The 12591-nt window shown below is 37.6% G+C and overlaps 1 long non-coding RNA gene across 2 annotated transcripts; it reads left to right on the top strand.

Moving 5' to 3' along the window:
* Positions 1-656: 656 nt before the first annotated feature.
* On the top strand, positions 657-10739 carry LOC126191411 (uncharacterized). Of its 2 annotated transcripts, XR_007538345.1 has the most exons (7): positions 740-789; positions 982-1206; positions 1654-1810; positions 2025-2095; positions 4612-4669; positions 8848-8881; positions 10102-10739. It is a non-coding gene; the product is annotated as an uncharacterized LOC126191411 (long non-coding RNA). The 2 variants fall into 2 exon arrangements; XR_007538346.1 differs by lacking the exon at positions 982-1206 and having other exon boundaries at positions 657-789.
* Positions 10740-12591: the final 1852 nt, after the last annotated feature.

Genomic DNA, 12591 nt, shown 5'->3' with positions numbered 1-12591 from the left:
TGTATTCTCATGTTTGGTTCTTTATTATGGTATAACGTCATTCGTCCCAGAAAATGAAAATTTGCACTTGAAATTGAACGAAGTTGAAAGTAGCCAATAGTGCGGAATGAAATACTTCGTTCCAAGTAAACTAACTGCCTCACCAGAAAAAAATTAATAGAAGCAAATTTATCTACAAAACAGACAGAAGTAGCTTCATTAAGACATTAATGGTTGATTGGTAATAATGTGGAAATAATATAAAATCAGAAAATTGAAACTACTCTCTTATTTCGGTCTTTCATGGTTATGAGAATGTACATTAATTCACTTGATGGCTCCAAGCCACAGAAATCTGTTTTGATTTCATTTGACGTGGGAGCTGTAAAGTAAAAGACCAACAATACTACGAAGACACGAAACGTATGCACGGGTCACGTGGGGAAGGACTCTCTAACTCAGCTTGCTTTGTGCAAGCGCGAATCTGGCAGCTTGGGCGCGCCAGAAAAAATTTTCCGGATAGCATTTGGCTACTTGTTGCTACTGCTCATACACCAAACAGCCACGCTACGAGTATCCAGAAGCGGGAGGAAGGCACTGCTCATACGCGAATACAGCTTTGCGCAGGCGCACGAGCCCCCTTGCAACTGCTCATACGAAGCTTAAGCTGGTGCCAGTTTAGAGATCAAGGAAGCCAGTAGAAGTCTGGCAACAGCGGATGACGGAGTAGATGGGGGAATATCTTTTCCGTACTCTCCGGCCCACGCCAAGTTCTTCAACTGACGGTAGCGGGACTGAGCACATGTGTTGGTAAGAGAAGGCAAAATAAATTGTGAATTTTAGCCGTTTTCTCCGTTGTTGCTGTCATATTTAATCACCCGAAAATGATTTGTTTTTAACATCTCCACACTTTTGTGATAAATAACCGTAATCGAGTGAATTAGTTGTAATCTCATTTATAGCCCCTTATATCGTCATTTACTCATGTTGATGTGGTTGCAGAGCCATGCAGACTGTGAGAGGATTACTTCAGTTTGCAATCAGTGGGACACATTATTGTACGTCAGGACGCCTTGTGACGCGCAAAGGCCTATATTCAGACAGTATGGAACTTGTGGAAGAATGCATAAGTATACCTGCAAGTTACGAAATCGTTTTCTTATTGGGGAGTGAAGAACTTATGTAGAGACTGGAAGGGTTATAGTGCAGCCATCACATCTTTTCGAGGTATTTATTATAGTGAGGTGTAAACTTCATTGTACCATTTTCGGTTACGTTACGTGCTATAAAGAACATTGTTAAGCAGTTTTGTTTGGCATAGAAATATATTAGGAAAGGGCATTTAAGGTTTTGTTTGGCATAAATATAGTTGGAAAAACTAATAGGAAGCGATCCGGTGAAACTGGTAGGAACGATTTGCTGGGTTTTTAATGGGTGGGGGGCGGCTAGCGTTGGCGTATTGTTCCTTTCCTCAAATTTGATGCTGTCAGTTTTTCCTTCTGTTCTTTACCATTGGTAAGCACTTATAAATGAACGACATATGATGATATGCTAGCAAATAGCAATTACTTGAAACCTGAAAGTTTTTCACCTCTAACGTCCTGAAACTGTAGATAACATTTCACAGATTTGGCCTTGCATGTGCATTTGTGTGATGAAATTTTGTTGTTCTAGGTTATCGTCAGTTAAATAATGAAGCATACCCATCGTTTGCTCCCACATGGAATGTGGAGAGGATGGACATAAGTTACTTCATGATAATGGAGTCTGATCTTGTTAGAAAAGTTGTTGAGTGTTCCAAGGGATGTACTGTGCCATGAAAACATGAGTGGTAAGCTTAAATTATACATTTTGACACTTGTGGGTCTACTTTAATGAAAGTTTTTCATAGGTGATAAAAAGCTTTGAACTCATTTGTTATGATGATGTCCTTACCTACTCTGAAAATTAAGCTGATGGTACCCACAGCGTTCTGAATATGATGTGTTTATATTTTTATTATTTGTTATGTTGATGTAAAATATTTCAGAAAGTCAATGTTACAGGTTTTCTGTCCGAACGATGCAGCTGGAAATTAGCACGTGGGGAAATATTGTTGAGGATAGAAATTTGTAAGGTAAATTTTGGATTTCTTTAATGACTTGCTTGGAAAAACTAATTGAATTGTACAGATTTAATCAGTAGAGAATAGCAGACACAGTACGTTATAGAAAAATTGGCGTCAAGAGATAAAGAGAATACTACCAAATTACAAAATATATTGGAATGTTTAAATTTCAGCACTAGAAGCCCACCACAAGTTTTCTCATTGCGTTAAACGACTACCTTTTTGCAAACTACGAGAAATGACACCAAATGGGAATGGTGATGGTGTGTGTCTGTCAACGCAATGTACAGTTAGCTTTGTAATATCATCACATGTATTTGTTTACAGTAATTAGTTTTTATATGCAATGAAAAAATTAATTTTTGTAGTTGTTCCTAACATGCAGTATTTTGAAACAGTATCATGCTGACTATCATTCAGTACACTTTAGCATTCTTTTTCGTTTTGGATGTAAAGTTCATACATATTTTAGCAACACACAGGGAATGATTTCTTAATGATTAGTGTCTGCTTATCTCTCACTGCCAGCTTATGTTGCCTTTGTGACTCTGTTACTGAGGCCCATATTGCACTACAAAAGAACTTTGTCAAAGCTGTTTGGTCAAATCTTTGAGAGATTACTGGAGTATCTTCTATCAAAGACCTTTGATAAAAGTTGAAATGAGGACCTAATACTGATTAGTCCCCCAATGTATACATTTTGGGTTACTAGTTTTAGTGTGTATCAAGCTTCCAGATGATGGAAAAGTATATTTGGTGCAAAATTGCTACAGTGGTCATTGCAAAGTATGAAGAATACAAAATTCTTTATAACACAAAGTATGCTGTCATAAGAGGTAGTAATTGTTTAAGTAGCTGCAACAATCAGTTGCATTCAAAGGCTGCCCTGAGGATGATATGCTAACATGTGGAAAGAGATGCAGAAAAAGATAAACACAAGGAAAGTCAAGTGTTGTCAAATTGTGCATAGATGTTTATTTGTAATGCAGATAACAGGTATTCAGTTTAAAGACTGGTTTGCTGCAGCTCTCCGTACTATTGTATCCAGGTCAACGGAAGCATCAGATTCCACCCATCTGCTTTGACCCATGACGTAAGGGTGTTGTGGTGTGTGACATTAAGGTGCGGAGTTTGAGTTGGTTGTGTTTGTATATGTCGTCCTGTTGTTTAATGGCGCCGTGTGTATGTATGTTGTGGTTTTGTTTTTCATAATTGAAGGTGTTGGTATTTTTGTATCAATACCTATGACTGAAACTAATTTACATAGTTGTGTGTAGGTATCGGTGTTTCGGAAAGTGTCATTCCTGTAGATTTTGTAATTTTTTTTGTTAGTCATTTGCGTGTTTTGGGATCGTGTGGTTTCTTTAGTTATATTTAGTTTGTCCCCTCCCTAAAATCCCCAGTTTCCTGTGGTTGTCCCACTAGTTTGATTGTATTTTAGGTGGGAGATGTTATTGTCTTATTTATACATATTTTCATGTTTGTTGCTTTGTGTATGTAGATGACATCATTGGTGCTGTATTGGAGACGCTTGGAATAGCCATTTCCGCCACATTGATGATGTCATGGGTCAAAGCAAATGTGTGGAATCGGACACTTCCATAGTCCTGTGTATCCTGAGTAAGCATCACCATCGCAAGTAACTACTGCAGCCTACATCCTTCTGAATTGGATAACTGTATTCATCTCTTGGTTTCCTTCAATTGCATTAACCCCCTCCTCCCCCACATTTCCCTCCAGTACTAATTTGGTGATCCCGTGATCTCTCAGAATGTCCTAACAAATTTCTTTCCTCCCCAATTATATTCAGTAAATCATTAGTTATGTGATATACTCTTCTAATCTTCAGCATTCTTCTGTAGCATCACATTTCAATATTAAGAAGACACAAAACATATAGGCCTACACGGGTCACGTGGGGAAGGATCCCTCCCTACTATCTCAGCTTGCTCTGTGCATGTGCGAATCTGGCAGCTTGGGCGTGCCAGAAAAATTTTTCTGGGTAGCATCTGGCAACTTGCTGCTACTGCTCATACACCAAACAGCCACGCTTCAAGTAGCCAGAAGCAGGATGAAGGCACTGCTCATACGCGAATTCAGCTCATGCAGCATGAGCCCGCTGGCAACTGCTCATACGAACCTATTGTAACACTGAAGTCTGAGCCTGTGCCTGTCCTGGATGCTGGATGGTTATTTTTGCCTAAACTGGTCTGTTGCTGTGTATTGGTGTTAATTTGTTACACCCAAGTAACAACTTTCATTTTATGAGTGGATGTCTATTTTGCTACCAGTGGCTCTGCCTTTCTTTCCCTCACATAAGATCAAAGTAATGTTCTTTAGGAATTGTGTATCAGTAGTGCAATATGTCATATGCTCTAGTCTTAATTGAAAATTTTGTAATGATGAACCTCCTTACCTACTCAGATAATGAGCTGATGGCAACCCACAGCGTTCTGATAGAATAAGATTTGTTAAATTATATTTCTCTCTGATTTTAGGGAACTGAACAGATTTTAATATTTCAGGTGTAAGCCACTCGGGGAGACCCGAATAGTTAATGAATGCTGTGGAGTTCTTTAAAAGGTAAAGTAATTTTTAATTACTCCTAATTACTTATTTTTAATTCATTGATATTTTGTGCGGGGGAGGTTTCTGAGAGAGAAGTGGGGCACTGAAGCTGTGTTCACCCTGAGTTTCCAACAATGTTTCAAAATATATTTCCAGGCTACTACTTTGTTGCAGAGCTTACAAAGAGGTTTTGAAACATGTATTTGCAGCAGTTTTAGTATGCATCAAAGGAAACAATGTTTCTGGCCACCTACCACATATCCCCATTGCACAATGCTAGCAAATGTTTATACATGTGTTTTCAAATGCCACTATTTAGTGGGTTTCACAAATAATAGCGGACAAGACAGGAGAGTGTGTAATTTAGTTGCTTATGGGGAAAGGAGTTCCTGTTAGAAGTAAGGAGTTCTGGGACACTATTACTTTTTGCAGCAACTGCATAAAGGAAAAAAAAATTGTCATCCTTTACCAGTGAGGGGAAGCAAAATATGGAGAAAGTAACAGATCAGGCAGTGGTGTTGACAGTGTAGCAATCTATACGTGGTAGGTATGGTCACCCTCTCCTGCATTTTGCGGATGAAATTCATAAGCCAAAAGAAACTTGGGCATCATGAGCAAAGAGGTACAGAAAGTTGCTTGTCTTCGATTTAAACTGTGCAGTAACGTTCATCTAGTTACTTTGGCACAGTACATTTACTTAAGACTTTAAAAAACAATTTGTAAACTTGTCATGAATTTGTTTGAGGTAGACTTTTTGTGGTTGTTCTGAGGTGTAGTAAAATCGGATGCAGTGACAGTTTGTCTCCACGTGCCTGGGATAATCTGACCTGTGTGTAAATTATATAGGCTAAATCAAAGCTTCCTTGTGGGGTATTGATTCTTTGCTGCAGCATTTCACCTTAACACTTTGTAGATTTTTCTTTTTTCCTCCCTCCCCGACCTTGAACATGCCAGCCTGTATAGGCTGTCAGACTTTCCTGTCATGGAAAAGTGTTGTATGCCATAAAAACACTTGGTAGGCCTTTGTCCCTCCAGGGTAAACATTCAGCTTGGTCAGGGTTCATTTTTTGATTCCCTTAGGGTTGCTTTCTTGAAAATACCTTCATCTGGAATTCTTTCTTGCAGCTAATATTTGCATACACATGCAATTTTACGTCATTTCTTTTGTTGCTAGCATTTGAGTGAGAAACTTGATTTCAGGTTTTGGAATATTTATTAGTGGGAGGAGGTGATGCTGAAGAGGAAGTGGCTGGTCCTTCCACATCTTCCCCACAGAAAAGATATTGTGTGTGGGAAGCTAGATGGCTACAGTGTTGCTTTCCAATTGCTAACTAAAGTATTGTGAAATCAGGGGTAAAAGTCCAGCAGTGCTATGAATCTTCCAAAGTTGCTCACAGTAACTGAGAAAGACTCTGCACATTTTATATGGGGTACCTGTAGAACATTCAAAGCTGCAAACTGCTCAAATTTGTTCATCTACAACGAAAACTCAGTTTTGCTCTCAACCATGTGATTATCTTATTCATACCTCTTAACAGTATTTAAATTTATTAAAATGTCGCATATTCCATTAGCCATTTGTAGCTGACATAACTTAATGTGGTAATAGTAATCTTGAACAAGTTCTGTTACTCAATTCAGTGCTTAGTTGAAATAACAGTAGGCTTTACTGCACTTAAACATGAATGTGCTTAGAAATTGTTGTTTGAAGTGGAGCTTGCGCATGGTAATGATCAAAGCAAACAAAGAGTAGTTTTTATGTCACTTGTTTGTTTCCGCAGTGTTTGAAGAGTTGATTTGGGACTGAGTTTATGCATCTTAAATATATTTGCTTGGTGTATAGGGTGAGTCACATAAGAGTTATCACCTTTTGTTTTGTGAAAAGTTCCAGATATCGAAAATAGGATTTTGGCAATTGATAGTGTGCTAAGGGACAAAGGGACATGTACTTCGTTATAAGGATCCTTAACTCTTACATTGGTGGAGATACAGAAGCAAGTATGATTTTTTAAAATAGATATGGCATCCGAAAGAGCTTGAAGAGAAGAGTGCAGTGATAAAATGCTTGTTAATGTTTTAAGTTGAAAGTCTTCACAAAACAATTGGAGCAATATTGTGTTATAAACACATTCATGCCAGGCTAGGTCCTTTCATTAAGCCTTTAGATAGCTTACTTGTCTGCATTGCAGAAGTAGCAGCAAGTGTCATTTATAGGTACATCATTTCTGCTTAAAAATTCCATGCATGCAGACTGCACTTTCAGAGGTTATATGTGCATAGATTCTGCCCTTTTTGTGTACCTGAATATCTGAGCCATATAGAATTTTGTTGCTTCGCTGTGCATTGCTAGGAAGACAATGCTATGTTTATTCAGACGAAGCAACATTTACGAACAACGGTACTACAAATTTACATAGTATGCACTACTGGACAGCGGAAAATCCTTGCTGGCTTCATGGGATAAGACGATAATGGCTGCAACGCAAACCTTTGGTGTGCCATCTTGGTAAATACCACTAGGGACCTCAGGGATGGTGATTGGAAACCTGGTATGCACTTGTTCTTATGGAACATTCTGTCTGCTCTTTTAGAAGAGGTATCACTGCAAAAGTGACAAAGTATGTGGTTCCAGGATGATAGATGCCGAACTTTCTCTTCCCATGTTGCAATGCAAAGACCAGAGGAAAAGTTTCCTGGCTGTTGGGTAGGCTGGAATGGTGCAGTACAATGGCTGGCCAGGTCTCAGGATTTGACTTCTTGGTTTCTTTCTGTGGAAGTACTAAAATGTGTACCTATCATGAAGCCCTAATTATGCTAGACAATATGCACTGTTGAATTGCCACAGTATGCAACAGCCTATCCTACAATGTACTTTCATCTTCTCTTGAATGGCTACGATAAATATGCCTTGCAGTCAGTGGTAAACTATTTGAACATATAAATCAGTGTAAAATAAAATTTCGTTTAGAAAAATATTTATTTTGTGGGTGGCATTTTGGCCATTCTGAATACTGTTTAGTTTATTTAATGTGTATTCTTTCTGATTACAATTTTGAGTAATATTCATCAGACAGCAGGTGGTTTACTTTAAGCAGCACTTGGGTAGAGGTATGTCATTTAATTATTAACAATAAAAAAAATTCCTAAGAAAGTTAATAGATAAGTTTCCTTATTCCCTTGAAGAGGGCAGTGTGAAGTATGGATGATGTTTGTTTTGGCTTTGACAAGTAAGCAACAATGAGGATGATTTAAATGTAAAATTTCCTGGCAAAACTAGTTTTTTCCACAGAAAACTGGAGACATAACATTTGAAGTTGTTTTCCGAAGCCTGATCTGATACACCACAATCTAGTATATGTTGTAGTTCCTTGTACAAAAATCATAGCTGACCCTGTATCTGTGTTGTGAGGTTTTATCTTAGTAACATAGGCCTGTCTTGCTGCACATAATGATGTAACCTCACATGAGCTCTGCTTCGCAATGTTTACACTGCAATAACTGGCTCTTGTCTCATTGCTTTCCAATTTTAGTTAATTTCTCAGATTCTTTTGCTTAGAGTTTCAGCCTCAACATTAACAAGCATTATAATATCACTGTACTCACCTTTTCAAGCCCTTTCGGATGCTGTTAAAGTATTTATCACCCTATTTACAAATCATACTTTGTAGAATTTGTCAATACAAGTGAGGGCACCCATACCCCTCCCCCATCTCTCAGGGCAAGGAAAAACTTGTGTAGTCAGGTGTTTTTCCTTGAAAAATGAATTAAGTCAGAATTGTGCAGGTTTTTTAATGGGGTTGGAAATGGAATGGAGACAAGAGTTAAGGCTTGTTATCACATAGCAAAGTCAATGCCCTGTAGTGTACTATAATTTGCTGAAAACTTTGTTTTGATACCTGGAATTAACTAAATGAAAGGTGTGTTACATACATGACTTGCCATGTATAGTTAATATTTATTTTCTGGCACTTAGCTTCTTACTATATAATTTCAGTTGCCCTTGTTGGTGATACTTGCAGAAAATAAGTGCAGTCAGTATAAGGCAGATGATGAAATGCTAATATGTAGCAGTAACTTGAAACCTGAGAGCAGAATTCACCTCTAACGTCCTGATGCCTTGTTTCCTTCCTTCTTTGTTTGGAGTGGCATTTACCAACTAGTCTCATTAATATGGAAACTTCTTGTCATTGCAGGTCAGTGCCTGTGGCTTTGGGAGGTGAGATTAAGGTAAGGTTTAAGTTTATTTTGTAAAATGCTTCCAGTGCACTAACAGTGTGTTTACAGGCATTCTGCAGAGTTATTTTCATTATGTGCACAATATTTAGATGCCCAAGCCAGCCATCTTCTTTAGGTGCTTTGAGTTTTGCTACTGTGTACTTGCTGCCTGTGCAGAAGTTGGAAACTAAAACAAGTCTTTGTTTTCCTGCTGCTTAAGTCTTCATTGTTTGGTACTGCTTTCACACATTGTATGAACACAAACGTCTGTTCATACTAGTGCATATTGTGCATTTGTGTTTGTGCACTCTCTCTAGTGCAAATTTTGAATTCACGATTGCCTTGGCTATATTTTACCAGATATGCTGAAATGATGTATGGCAGCGTATGTACATAGGAGTGTTACAGTAAGTCCTTTAGTAAGACAGTTTCATCGTCATGTAACCACATTTTAAGGTTCTCATACTTATTCATTAATCTCAGCTTAGCCTCATTTGCCTGATGAAGTATTACCTAGGTAAGATTTCTTGAACATTTCGTATTGGGTGAAGGAAATTGCACACCTAAAGATGGAATCTCTGTTGCAATTACATGCAGAAGTAAGTTATGGTTCATTTATTTTCAGAAGTTTCATTTTTAACAAATGTTACTTTTGGATGTAGAACTGTTAATCAGAAGTAGTTTAAATTCAACATCCTGTTGGGCTCAAATGCTTTTATGAACACTTTTATGTATATAGTTTTGCAGTGTTTATGGATTGGTGAAGGAAGATAAATTTTTGTAAAATTCTTTGGTAGTTAGATGCATTTCAGAAAGTTTGGAAAAATTTTCTGCACTTGGTTTTACTTTCAGTATCATTGCTGTGAAGTTCTAAAAAAGTGCTAAAGTAAACATCCACTAAAGCCAAAGGCAACAGTTTCTGCATTGTGATTGCCTTAGGATGTGTGATGGACATCTGTACTTGCTCCAGATTTGCAGCTGTGTACTATTAGATTCATTTGTCTTGGGCACTTGGAAAATAAGTTGCTGATTAAAAAATTTTGTGCCTGTGGCATTTAATGTGTCATTCCCAACAATCTACTAATTACTGTTTTCATTGTTTATAATTGAATACGCTTATTCAAGGTTAAATTTCTTTTCCTTTGAATCTCAGATAATGAAACATCAACTAAATGCAAATGATTATCCAGTGATCAGATGTTCTACTAAAAAACTTCTCATTTTGATTTCAGATTACAGCTTCGGTATCTTCAGATCAAAATGGAGTGATGTGAATAGTTGTGGCTTTATTGAATTACTGACAACCTAGTTAGGGAAAAGGAAGGCTTGTTAATGCAGATTATTTCACAGGACTAATGTGGGTTGGACCTACAAGGTGAGAAAAGTAATGAGGCTGACAGTACTGTGAACAATCTGGTAACACTGTGTGCTTGTGTAGCCTGTTGTGTTCATCCCTTCTAGATGTTCAGTGGTTCATCTCCATATGGCCATCATGTGATTTTTGAGACTGCCATCGGTGAAGTTTTTTTATAAGTGGAACATTGGAATTTAGAGCAACATTATTCCATAAAGTTTTGTGTTAAACTTGGGGAATCTGTATGTCTTAAAGAGTGTCATTTTGGAACTTTGGAGAACATTCAAAAGAAGTGACCGGTGTGCAGCACTGCTACCAAGACTGGGAACTGACTCTGCTGGTAAACAGCTGCCAACAGGAACTAATTTGAAGGGGATAATATTGTTGTTTGAAAAAATAAAAATTCCTAGAGAAAGTCTCATTACTGTTTTCATGCAACTCATATGTTGTATTAAATATGTAGTTGTCAGTACCTGTATCTGTAAGGTTTGAAAATAAAATGTGGTGACTCCAGTATATGATGAAGCAATGTTACTGTTTCATACCTGGCTCTGGTGCATGAACTGTTTTTATTCCTTAGTTGTTTAATTCCACATGCAGAAATGCTTTGATTGGCCTGTCATTGATTCTTAATCTGACATAAGAATGTTTTTCATGCTGTGGCAATTGTGAAAAACAATGTTACTGTAAGAATGACTTGTCATAAGTGTGATCCATATACAAGGTTGATTTCCTGCTTTACTTGAGCAGTCTCTTTTACTGTTGGGCCCTACAAGCTTGTCTCCAGGCCTGACACTGTTATAAGTTGTCTGTTTAAAATAATGCTTCTTGCAACCAATTTATGTCTTCGTATTATGTGTTTTACTGATTTGTTGTACACACACACACACACACCAAAAAACATGTGAGCAATCACTATTTCAGTACGTTGCCCGATTAAGAACTGCATCTTCAATCTAAGTGCTGTTCTTGGAATGAAATGGTCCAATCCAGCATGTTGAAACATACCCTGAAATTTTCCATACAGGAAGAATACACCAAGAAAATGCAATGTCGAAATTTTAGCTGCTATTATGCACTATTTTTTTCCACAGAGACTGCTTATAACTGCAGTTTGTACAGCCCTTCCTGCCTAGTACACTTTTGGTGAATAAGCAGTTGTGACACGAGCAAAGTCCAGAGTGCACATGAAAATTTTAGGCATCCAGACCACACCGAACATCTCAAATTGTTAGTTTTTTCAGTAACTTGCAGTTCATATTCAGAGCTAAACTGTTGTAGGTATTTTTGCATTTTCTAGCAGAGGAAAGAAAATAAAGGCAGTGTATATGATGCATTACAAATGACTTCTATCAATTGGGACTTGACTGTCAAATTATAGAAGTATAACAATCATTACAGCACACATTTTTTGAATAATGTATGTTTTACTGACAGTGAAACAGCTTGTTTGTTTGGTGTAGTCATCACAAAAATGTGAAAGTGTATTGGATGACAAACTCTTACTAGGCACACCTGGTAAAAGAAAACTTTATGCCTTCATGCACTTAAACAGTAACTGCTAGTTTTATTTAGTCAGAGTTGGGATGGAGTAGGAAATGGCCATGGCTGTTGGGCTGCATACAGGTATACTTCATCAGATTCGGAGAACATAGTAATGCAAAATGAAACAATGTTGTCCTGCTGAGCTATTGGAATCTATTTTCTGACAATTCTCTGAAAAATGCTGTTGGTAAGAAAGCATTTTGGGTGCAATATTTAAGATTTTTGTAATGGTCTTTATATGTTTGCCTTGTGTTCCTGTTAAACAGGATTGTAGGGAACAAAAAGAAGTTGGCATCTCCATCAGTTATCAATTTATCTGTAGTGCCACCTACTGACGTTGCCTATGTTTTCCTTAATCAACTTGGCAATTTTGCAACTTCCCTTTTTGGATAACTTTTTGTTTAACCAGGTCAAATAAGTCTGAAATTGTAATGTTCGTTCCATTTGCAATTCAGAGGACCTAATCTCATTTACAAGCAACTGCCACCACAAGCTGGTGGAGTCATGTGACATTGTGTCCACATACAAGCAATTGCCACCACACGTGGGTCTTATTGCATGCTGGTGGAGTCACATGTGACCAAGTGTAACTGTTGTATCAGATGACTGGCTGCTTATTGAATTTTTTTGGTCACCATCTTTGGAGTCAAATTAAAGCAACAGCTCATATTCTCAGCTGGTATATTCCCTGGTATATTTTGGAAACTATTGGTCTTATTTTCTTTGAAAATTTGAACTTTTGAAGAAAAAAAACTCAAATATTCTTTGTAAATGATGAGTTAGAAAGCCACAGAACCAATGTCATAATGGTTCATGGTGACAG

The sequence above is a fragment of the Schistocerca cancellata genome, chromosome 1 (genome assembly GCF_023864275.1).
Source record: "Schistocerca cancellata isolate TAMUIC-IGC-003103 chromosome 1, iqSchCanc2.1, whole genome shotgun sequence".
Lineage (NCBI taxonomy): Eukaryota > Metazoa > Arthropoda > Insecta > Orthoptera > Acrididae > Schistocerca > Schistocerca cancellata.
Note: the sequence above shows the minus strand (reverse complement) of the source record. Positions and strands in the feature narration are given on the sequence as shown.